Below are 11,802 nucleotides of genomic sequence, written 5' to 3' on the forward strand. Positions count from 1 at the left end.
TATGAAAACACCCCAGAGTCAGTGTAGTGTGGTGTGGTGGACAGAGTCAGTGTAGTGTGGTGTGGTGGACAGTCTATTAATATGAAAACACCCCAGAGTCAGTGTAGTGTGGTGTGGTGGACAGTCTATAAATATGAAAACACCCCAGAGTCAGTGTAGTGTGGTGTGGTGGACAGTCTATTAATATGAAAACACCCCAGAGTCAGTGTAGTGTGGTGTGGTGGACAGTCTATAAATATGAAAACACCCCAGAGTCAGTGTAGTGTGGTGTGGTGGACAGTCTATTAATGTGAAAACACCCCAGAGTCAGTGTAGTGTGGTGTGGTGGACAGTCTATAAATATGAAAACACCCCAGAGTCAGTGTGGTGTGGTGTGGTGGACAGTCTATAAATATGAAAACACCCCAGAGTCAGTGTAGTGTGGTGTGGTGGACAGTCTATTAATGTGAAAACACCCCAGAGTCAGTGTAGTGTGGTGTGGTGGACAGTCTATAAATATGAAAACACCCCAGAGTCAGTGTGGTGTGGTGTGGTGGACAGAGTCAGTGTAGTGTGGTGTGGTGGACAGTCTATAAATATGAAAACACCCCAGAGTCAGTGTAGTGTGGTGTGGTGGACAGTCTATAAATATGAAAACACCCCAGAGTCAGTGTAGTGTGGTGTGGTGGACAGAGTCAGTGTAGTGTGGTGTGGTGGACAGAGTCAGTGTAGTGTGGTGTGGTGGACAGAGTCAGTGTAGTGTGGTGTGGTGGACAGTCTATAAATATGAAAACACCCCAGAGTCAGTGTAGTGTGGTGTGGTGGACAGAGTCAGTGTAGTGTGGTGTGGTGGACAGTCTATAAATATGAAAACACCCCAGAGTCAGTGTAGTGTGGTGTGGTGGACAGTCTATAAATATGAAAACACCCCAGAGCCAGTGTAGTGTAGTGTGGTGGACAGTCTATTAATGTGAAAACACCCCAGAGTCAGTGTAGTGTGGTGTGGTGGACAGAGTCAGTGTAGTGTGGTGTGGTGGACAGTCTATAAATATGAAAACACCCCAGAGTCAGTGTAGTGTGGTGTGGTGGACAGAGTCAGTGTAGTGTGGTGTGGTGGACAGAGTCAGTGTAGTGTAGTGTGGTGGACAGAGTCAGTGTAGTGTAGTGTGGTGGACAGTCTATAGATATGAAAACACCCCAGAGTCAGTGTAGTGTGGTGTGTGGTGGACAGTCTATATACTTTGTTGAACAGTACAAATACACATATGTTTGTGCATTTGTCAATGCATTTGCTGTATTGAAATGTAGTCAAAAAGGGGTATCTTTGAAAAACAAAGAAAGGGTCCCGCGCACTAGTGTCAGACACCTGCCTAAAATGTTGCTCTTTATTGGGTGGACGTTTCGGTCGTTTAGACCTTCATCAGGACATTGTGTCTGTCCTGATGAAGGTCTTGACTTCACAAAAGTAGCAAAAATTGCCGAAATACAAGCTTGCAACACATTGTGAGCTTGTTTTAAAAACATGCTTTCTTGTGTGTGTGTGTGTGTGTGTGTGTGTGTGTGTGTGTGTGTGTGCGTGTGTGTGTGTGTGTGTGCGTGTGTGTGTGTGTGTGTGTGTGTGTGTGTGTGTGTGTGTGTGTGTGTGTGTGTGTGTGTGTGTGTGTGTGTGTGTGTGTGTGTGTGTGTGTGTGTGTGCGTGTGCGTGTGCGTGTGTGTGTGTTAAAATGACCTTTGAACTGTTGATGTCTTGCAGGTGCAAATGGAGAAACCCATGAGGAACAACAGGGGCGCATACACAGTCAACCAGGACATCTGATACATCAGGTATACCTGATCAAAAGAAACAGCTTAATTAAAAATACGGTACTGGGTGGTACACAGTGGCAAAAGTGGGCTAAGAGTGAGCTTTTTTGCATTATAGCGTTTATAACTGGGGGGCAGTAGGGGAAGTTAGTGACTGGTACATCAAGCTGCCTCATGCTATACAGAAACAGGAGATAGGCTCCTGTCTTATGGGCCTGCATGGCTCAATAAAGCACAATATTCTTCCGTATATTTAGGTCATAAGTACGGCAAGGCTTTTACTACGGAGGATGGCACACCAGAGGAAGAAGTCAAGAAAAGTAATTTAATTAAGGATAAATACCCATGAGGTGCATTTTTCCCCAGCACTGTCAGAGTTAACACTCCCTGCCTCCCTCCCTGTCCCAGTGGTGGGTAATTAGGCTTGAAATATAGAGCTGCAAGTAAAAGTCCAGACAAACGTGTACTTGAGTAAAAGTACAAAGGTATTCGCATCAAAATGTAGAAAGTACCCATTGGCCCAATTCCAATCGCCTCAAGCCCTGTCAGCTGTGAGTGAGGGTGAGAGGCTGCAAGGGCTCCACATTCTAGTGAAACGAATGGGACAAAACCCTCAAGCCCTCGCAGACTTCACATGGACGCACACCTAAGTCAGTGAAGGCTCGGTGAGTAAGGTGCGGAATGGAATTGGGCCATTTTGCAGAATGTGCCATTTCACGTTTTCAAATGTATTTAAACATATTTTGAAAATACAAGATCATCGCGACGCATTGTGAGCTTGTAGATCTACTATTTTCAAATGCATATCGGGCTGATGTGGTTAATGTATGTTTTGTAATAATAATCAAAATCTACAAAGTAACTATAGTATCTAAAGTTTTCAAATAAATACAGTGGAGTAAAAGTACTGTGCAACATTTGGATCCGAGATGTAGTGGAGTAAAAGTAAATGTATTGGAAATTGGAAATACTCAAGTAAAGTACTACAAACACCTCAAAATTGCACTTTAAGTACTTTAACAGTGTGACTGCTTTAAACGCGTAACCCGCATTTTAATCAACCCCCCTTGCCCTTCACTGCCGAGATTGTTGTATTACCTTTAGAGCATACGCTGAATTATTTGGGCTTTTAATCCGCGAAGATCCAGCGAAAAAAGGTTTCTCGGTTTGTTATGATCCGATCGCACCATCCACCATCTTGGTGCACCCGGAAGACGCACACAAGACCCGTCTCCATGAGGCGTTGTACCCCATTCATTCATGCATTGGCCTCAATTTCCCAGAAGCCCTAGCAGCCCACAGCATGTGACGATTTCCGGTTTCGTCATCAAAACGAAAGCATCCCCTGATGGAGGGGAAAGGAACTGGTCGGAATAACGTGTCCCTTCCACGCGCTACGTCCGGCCGGGGAAATTCCCCTCTGTCAGGTGAAAAGAAGCAGCTTGGACTCCTCATGCATAGAAGGAGGCATGAGGTCAGTCCGCTGCCCCCCCAGGTTGGCAGAGGAAGTGTAGCGCCCAGGATTACATTAGATAATTGGCACTGGGTGATAAGAAAAACTGGGTTACAAAATCGTGGGATAAAAATTTAGAAAAAAAGAAAAACCTGGATTAAACCATTCCTGGCAGTAAAACTGTTTACTTTCCACCACTTCCCTGTCCCAACAGTGCTGCTATCAACAGTGTCAGCTCACCTGGCTGCACCACCACACCTTGTTGTGTTTCTGCTCACTAATGTCATTTCAAAGTGTGACTCATGACACCGCTCACAAAGACATGCAACACTATTGTAGACCACGATTACAGAAAAGATACGCTTTTGGACACACAGAGAGAGAGAGAGACTTGGCCAGTTTTGCCAACTGGCCACAGGTTGGAAATGGCAGCTATATATAAAGTGACTTGCGGGGGGGATTAACCTAGCGTTGTTTCCCAAGACATTTTAGCTCAAGACCCGAGAGAGAAATTGGACGCTTGCCCGGGACACGAACTATAGTGAGAATAAAAGAAACTCGTACGGGTCGCTTCGCTCCGCGTTGTGAGCTTGCAGATCTGCAGATTATTTGATCGATCAGGTCTATTTGAATTGATTTTTATTTTTAATTATTATTATTTATGATTGAAGTACTATAAAATATTGGAGTTGTTTTTAATTGATTAAGAGTTTCTTTAATATATATAATTGTAATTAATTGTAATTGTTCTATCCTCTGTGGCCCTACTGTACCTAGCTACAGCTACATGTACCTACAGTATAATTGGACATGGAATGCCCTGCAGATTACATTGGGGCTAACCCTGGTTTAACCCATTCTGACCTGAGATCAGATTCATACGAGGTTTCCACTGGACACACACTGGTCTGATTAACCCCATTCTGACCTGAGATCAGATTCTAAAAATGTCAGTCGTTAATGGTCTGTGACTCAAATGCCAAATAAATAATGGCCCTTGATAAGAAAAGGGTTGAAAACCACTGATTTAAAATAATGCTTTCCTGGTCTTTTCACAGCATGTACTCCTGTCCTGTCCTGTCCTGTCCTGTCCTGTCCTGTCCTGTCCTGTCCTGTCCTGTCCTGTCCTGTCCTGTCCTGTCCTGTCCTGTCCTGTCCTGTGGATGACATCGCACAGCATTCAACTATAGACTACAATGAGGTGCCCTGCATGGAGTCATCGCCATGGCTTGTGGTGGACATTTTTGTCAACATTAAAACAAATTGCCACGGATACACAGAGGCCCCCTTTTCCACCGGTTGGTTCCCAATGGGAACCGGTTCAGTTATTTTCCACCGGTTGGTTCCCCCATTGGGAACCGGTTCAGTTCTTTTCCACCGGTTGGTTCCCAATGGGAACCGGTTCAGTTCTTTTCCACCGGTTGGTTCCCAATGGGAACCGGTTCAGTTCTTTTCCACCGGTTGGTTCCCAATGGGAACCGGTTCAGTTCTTTTCCACCAGTTGGTTCCCAATGGGAACCGGTTCAGTTCTTTTCCACCGGTTGGTTCCCAATGGGAACCGGTTCAGTTCTTTTCCACCGGTTGGTTCCCAATGGAAACCGGTTCAGTTCTTTTCCACCGGTTGGTTCCCAATGGGAACCGGTTCAGTTCTTTTCCACCAGTTGGTTCCCAGTGGGAACCGGTTCAGTTATTTTCCACCGGTTGGTTCCCAATGGGAACCGGTTCAGTTATTTTCCACCGGTTGGTTCCCAATGGAAACCGGTTCAGTTCTTTTCCACCGGTTGGTTCCCAATGGGAACCGGTTCAGTTCTTTTCCACCGGTTGGTTCCCAATGGGAACCGGTTCAGTTCTTTTCCACCGGTTGGTTCCCAATGGGAACCGGTTCAGTTCTTTTCCACCGGTTGGTTCCCAATGGGAACCGGTTCAGTTCTTTTCCACCGGTTGGTTGGTTCCCCCATTGGGAACCGGTTCAGTTCTTTTCCACCGGTTGGTTCCCAATGGGAACCGGTTCAGTTCTTTTTGGTTCTTTAGTCCATGAGCCAGAGCTCCAAAATTGGAACATGAATTATGAATTGAGTGTAGCAAAACCATAACTATATTAAATTGTTATCGCCATGAAACTTCCCCAATTGAGTACTTACACGAAGACAATGATTTATTCTATTACAAATTTTATATGTTTAAATATGCAAATGAGGCATTATGTATAGGAAAATATGCAAAATAATCGAAAATATGAAAAAGCTACTACTGTTGGAAGGGTTATCATGTATTAATTTACTTGTATTGATCATATAAACATTTTAACATATTTAATATAGGTCTAGTTTTTCCCCACAAATGTTGGAGCTCTGACTCATTGGGACTAAAAACCAAAAAGAACTGAACCGGTTCCCACTGGGAACCAACTGGTGGAAAAGAACTGAACCGGTTCCCACTGGGAACCAACCGGTGGAAAAGAACTGAACCGGTTCCCACTGGGAACCAACCGGTGGAAAAGAACTGAACCGGTTCCCATTGGGAACCAACTGGTGGAAAAGAACTGAACCGGTTCCCATTGGGAACCAACCGGTGGAAAAGAACTGAACCGGTTCCCACTGGGAACCAACCGGTGGAAAAGAACTGAACCGGTTCCCATTGGGAACCAACCGGTGGAAAAGAACTGAACCGGTTCCCACGGGGAACCAACCGGTGGAAAATAACTGAACCGGTTCCCATTGGGAACCAACTGGTGGAAAAGAACTGAACCGGTTCCCATTGGGAACCAACCGGTGGAAAAGAACTGAACCGGTTCCCATTGGGAACCAACCGGTGGAAAAGAACTGAACCGGTTCCCATTGGGAACCAACCGGTGGAAAAGAACTGAACCGGTTCCCACTGGGAACCAACCGGTGGAAAAGAACTGAACCGGTTCCCATTGGGAACCAACCGGTGGAAAAGAACTGAACCGGTTCCCATTGGGAACCAACCGGTGGAAAAGAACTGAACCGGTTCCCATTGGGAACCAACCGGTGGAAAGGGGGTCAGAATGAGCGGACTACCAGAAACCCATAAATTAGCCTGACCCAGCCAGCGTGCTTCCTGGACAAGAGGGGCGGGCGCGCATGGAGCAACCGCTGGAGAATATTCGTTCACCGAACACATCAGGTTCTTTATTCAATTTTGTTGTTGACCTTGTTTTGGACAAACAAGGTTTTTGAACTATAGGTTTTCCTATACATTTTGGATATTTTGGATACTTGTACTGTACATGGCACATGACACATGAGACAACGTTTATCCGATCCGTCCAAAAGTGTCCAAACGCTTTTGCATTGATTGATTTCTGTATATTTTAAACATATCACTGAACATACTATTTTACTGTGTGAGATGTATATATTTATTTTCATAGGAAATGACTAATTACTATACAGGTTAAAACAATGCATGCATAATGAACTAAGCCAAGCTAAGAGAAAGATGATCGAAGCAGGGACTACCCCCCCTAAATATTGGGCTGTATTTTGCGTGTCTTAAGTACCAGGTCTTATTCCCTAACTTGAGTAAACTAAAGACCTGGAGGCGTGATCAATGCCATTTGGCTATTCTGAGTGGCCAAAGAGCATTGATCATGCCTCCAGGTCTTTAGTTTACTCAAGTTAGGGAATAAGACCTGGTACTTAAGACACGCAAAATACAGCCCAATATTGTATGCAATAGAGCGTCGCAGTCCCTCCCCCTCCTTTCAGAACAACGAGTGGCCCAGGAAATAAATCAATGCATTTTTCCCATGGGCATTTCTTAAAGTATTTATTTAAAGACGGTTACGCCGCGGACAAAGCCAACTTCGATCGTGACAAATCATGACAATGAACACAATGTTTTGGGGCTGATCAAATAATTTATAAGAAGAAAAACAAAACAAATAGTGTCGTCTCCTGCCTTTATTTTCTTCTTTCTAATGATTTGATCGGCCCGAAATATTGTGTTCATTGTCATGATTTGTCACGATCCGAGTTGGCTTTGTCCGCGGCGTAACCGTCTTTAAATAAATAGCCTACTACAAGAAATGCCTATGAGGAAAATGTACGGCGATTTCTTTTCCGGGTCTCTCGAGGGGGCGGGACTGCGACGATATGAAAAAGGTTGAAAACCAGAAATTACAAAAGAATTGCCGATCTACAAGCTCACAAGGCATGGCATCGGAACACTGTCGAACAGCAGTTTGAACTACTGGTATATTTGTATAATTTTGTGTCTGTGAGTTTTATAAGATGGTTGAACCAATGAAAAGTATTTACTACAGCTTGTGACCAAATAATAAGGATCCATTTGAACACACATAGGTTATGTTTTGTTTTCGGCCATTGTCTCAATAGTAACGCTTTCTGACACGGATCTGATGTGATCCAGTGGCTCAGTGGCCTTGTGGTTCGATCCCCGGCCGGGTCATACCAAAGACTGTAAAAATGGGACCCAATGCCTCCCTGCTTGACACTCGGCATCAATGGGTTGAATTGGGGAATCAAATGATTCAGATGATGATGATGATGGCACGGCTGCAGCTCACCGCTCCTTGGCTGAGGCTCACTGCTCCAAGAGAGACGGGTCAAATGCGGAGAACAAATTTCACTGCGGTAACGTGTGTGACAAATCGTATGACTTTGATTGTTGCAACAATGACAACATTTCCTGTTTGTTTTTACGTTCAGAGTGGCATCACTGCTTTGACGAAGAGTGTGAATTTTGACAGTTTTTGCAAATTGAGTCATGTTAGTTTTGTATTGACATTGATATATTATTGATTTGATAATGGTGTGACAATGCAGGCCTATGTATTTTTACATAACTCGTTGGTTATCAATAAAGAGATGAAAGAAAAAAACAATACCAGCTTCACAGGAGTAATGAAGGCTATCTCCTGTGTGTTGGTGCCCCCTAGTGGACTGCATTTACTACACAGACTGCTCATATTGTTTGTGCTAATAGGTGCAGAGCTTCATAGTCTGTCAAGACAAGACACAATTATACCACAATGAAAAAGTACACTTTTTCACATGCATTCACATGATACTGTGCACAAATTGATCGACATCTTTTTGGCTGATGGGAAACGCTAGTTATGCATGTAGTATGCTATGTCGGTTTTCATGGTTTTCCACGTTTTTTTTTAATTAATTTTTTTCAAATCCTCAAAAATGATGAAAAACGGCGTGTTATAGTATGTCGTACGATATGGGCTATAACCCATCGTTTTTGTCAAATTGCGGAAATGGTTTGATTGATTGATTGAAATCTTTATTAACAGTTTGCAGAATTACAGTACATTTCAAGCACAAACTCAATACAAAGACTGTTAACTGTGAGTGGACGACCCAATTAAGCCTTACACTTGTTTACAACAGGGTCCACATTGTTCAATTCATCAAAACATTTAGAGACAAACAAATAGACACTTCTATGTAGTTAAAGAACAGAACAGGAATTCATCATATAGGAAGCGAAAAGGGAAAAAAAGTATATATACAGTGAGGGGAACAGGGGGATAAAAGAAAAGAAAACGAAAGACAGAGTGTAGGGCGCCTGCACACAACACCATGCGTTGATGCCATGTGTGCATATGTGCAGGCACCCAACACCACGTCCATACAAAAACATAGTACAATCCATAGTACAAAGACAGAGTGTAGGGCGCCTGCACACAACACCATGCGTTGATGCCATGTGTGCATATGTGCAGGCACCCAACACCACGTCCATACAAAAACATAGTACAATCCAGATACAAATTCAGCTTTTACAGAGGCCAGTTTCGAATTGCAGCCATCCGTAGGTGCCCTTTGAGAGCAGTTTTGAAGGAGCCAAGGGATTCACATGTCTTAATGACTGTTGGTAGGGCGTTCCACATTTTGGTCGCATAGGAGCGAAAAGAATTTAGTCCCTTGTTTGTGCCGAATCTGGGTTGTACATGGTTTGTTGCACTCCCTCTGGTGTTGTGGGTGTGGACTTCGTTTACATTAAGGAAGTATTTAGACAGGTACATGGGTATCTTGGTGGTGTATCTAATCTTGTGGACCAGACCCATTGCAAGATGCTGTACTCTGTCGTCGACCCTAAGCCATCCCAGCCTGTCAAAGTGGGCAGGGGTGAGGTGGGTTCGGGGGGTGAGGCCAAGTAGGAGCCTGACCAGTTTGTTTTGGGAGGTCTGGAGCCTTGTTTTAAGGGCCTTTGAGGTGCTGTGGTACCAGGAGGTGGATGCATAGTCAAAGAAACCTTGTACAAGGGCTCCTGTTAAGGTCTTCAAGGTGTTTTTGTCGACCAGTGAGGAGATCCTGTAGAGGAATCTTGTTCTTTGATTGACTTTTTTGATTACGTTGGTGGCCATCTTATCACCGGAAAGATTGGCCTCCAGGATGGAACCTAGGTAGGTAATTTGATCCTTCCGTGTGATAATATCATCACCAACTCTAACCAAGAAGCCATCTGCCTTTTTGAGATTACTATTTGATCCGAAGAGAATGGATTCAGTTTTTCCCAGGTGTAAGGATAGTTTGTTATCAGCGAGCCAGGTGCAGATTCTACCGAGTTCAGAGCTGAGGGTCTTTTCAACCTGCAGTTTGTTCCTGTCCGAGACCAGCAGTGCTGAGTCGTCTGCGAACAGGAACAAGTTGCAAGTGAAGTTGGTAATTGCGGAAATTGCGGAAATGGAAATTGCGGATTTTTTTTTTCAAAGTTTTTGTCAAATTGCGGAATTGCGGAAATTGCGGAAATGGTAATTGCGGAAATTGCGGAATTTGTTTTTCATTTTTTCATTTTTTTCAAATCCTCAAAAATGATAAAAAACGGCGCGCTATAGTATGCCGTACGATATGGGCTATAGCCCATGGTCCAAAATGATGAGAAACGAGGCTAACTTTTTTTTCCAAAATTTCAAAAAACATGGGCTATAACCCATCGTTTTTGTCATTTCGTCATTTTTTTCAAATCCTCAAAAATGATGAAAAACGGCGCGCTATAGTATACCGTACCATATGGGCTATAGCCCATGGTCCAAAATGATGAGAAACGAGGCTAACTTTTTTTTCCAAAATTTCAAAAAACATGGGCTATAACCCATCGTTTTTGTCATTTCGTAATTTTTTTCAAATCCTCAAAAATGATGAAAAACGGCGCGCTATAGTATGCCGTACGATATGGGCTATAGCCCATGGTCCAAAATGATGAGAAACGAGGCTAACTCTTTTTTTCCAAAATTTCAAAAAACATGGGCTATAACCCATCGTTTTTGTCATTTCGTCATTTTTTTCAAATCCTCAAAAATGATGAAAAACGGCGCGCTATAGTATACCGTACCATATGGGCTATAGCCCATGGTCCAAAATGATGAGAAACGAGGCTAACTTTTTTTTCCAAAATTTCAAAAAACATGGGCTATAACCCATCGTTTTTGTCATTTCGTCATTTTTTTCAAATCCTCAAAAATGATGAAAAACGGCGCGCTATAGTATGCCGTACCATATGGGCTATAGCCCATGGTCCAAAATGATGAGAAACGAGGCTAACTTTTTTTTCCAAAATTTCAAAAAACATGGGCTATAACCCATCGTTTTTGTCATTTCGTAATTTTTTTCAAATCCTCAAAAATGATGAAAAACGGCGCGCTATAGTATGCCGTACGATATGGGCTATAGCCCATGGTCCAAAATGATGAGAAACGAGGCTAACTCTTTTTTTCCAAAATTTCAAAAAACATGGGCTCTAACCCATCGTTTTTGTCATTTCGTCATTTTTTTCAAATCCTCAAAAATGATGAAAAACGGCGCGCTATAGTATGCCGTACGATATGGGCTATAGCCCATGGTCCAAAATGATGAGAAACGAGGCTAACTTTTTTTTCCAAAATTTCAAAAAACATGGGCTATAACCCATCGTTTTTGTCATTTCGTCATTTTTTTCAAATCCTCAAAAATGATGAAAAACGGCGCGCTATAGTATGCCGTACGATATGGGCTATAGCCCATGGTCCAAAATGATGAGAAACGAGGCTAACTTTTTTTTCCAAAATTTCAAAAAACATGGGCTATAACCCATCGTTTTTGTCATTTCGTCATTTTTTTCAAATCCTCAAAAATGATGAAAAACGGCGCGCTATAGTATGCCGTACGATATGGGCTATAGCCCATGGTCCAAAATGATGAGAAACGAGGCTAACGATTTTTTCCAAAATTTCAAAAAAACATGGGCTATAACCCATCGTTTTTGTCAGTTCGTAATTTTTTTCAAATCCTCAAAAATGATGAAAAACGGCGCGCTATAGTATGCCGTACGATATGGGCTATAGCCCATGGTCCAAAATGATGAGAAACGAGGCTAACTTTTTTTTCCAAAATTTCAAAAAACATGGGCTATAACCCATCGTTTTTGTCATTTCGTAATTTTTTTCAAATCCTCAAAAATGATGAAAAACGGCGCGCTATAGTATGCCGTACGATATGGGCTATAGCCCATGGTCCAAAATGATGAGAAACGAGGCTAACTTTTTTTTCCAAAATTTCAAAAAACATGGGCTATAACCCATCGTTTTT

The sequence above is a fragment of the Protomyctophum bolini genome (assembly GCF_963924005.1).
Source record: "Protomyctophum bolini genome assembly, chromosome: 7".
Taxonomy (NCBI): Eukaryota; Metazoa; Chordata; class Actinopteri; order Myctophiformes; family Myctophidae; genus Protomyctophum; species Protomyctophum bolini.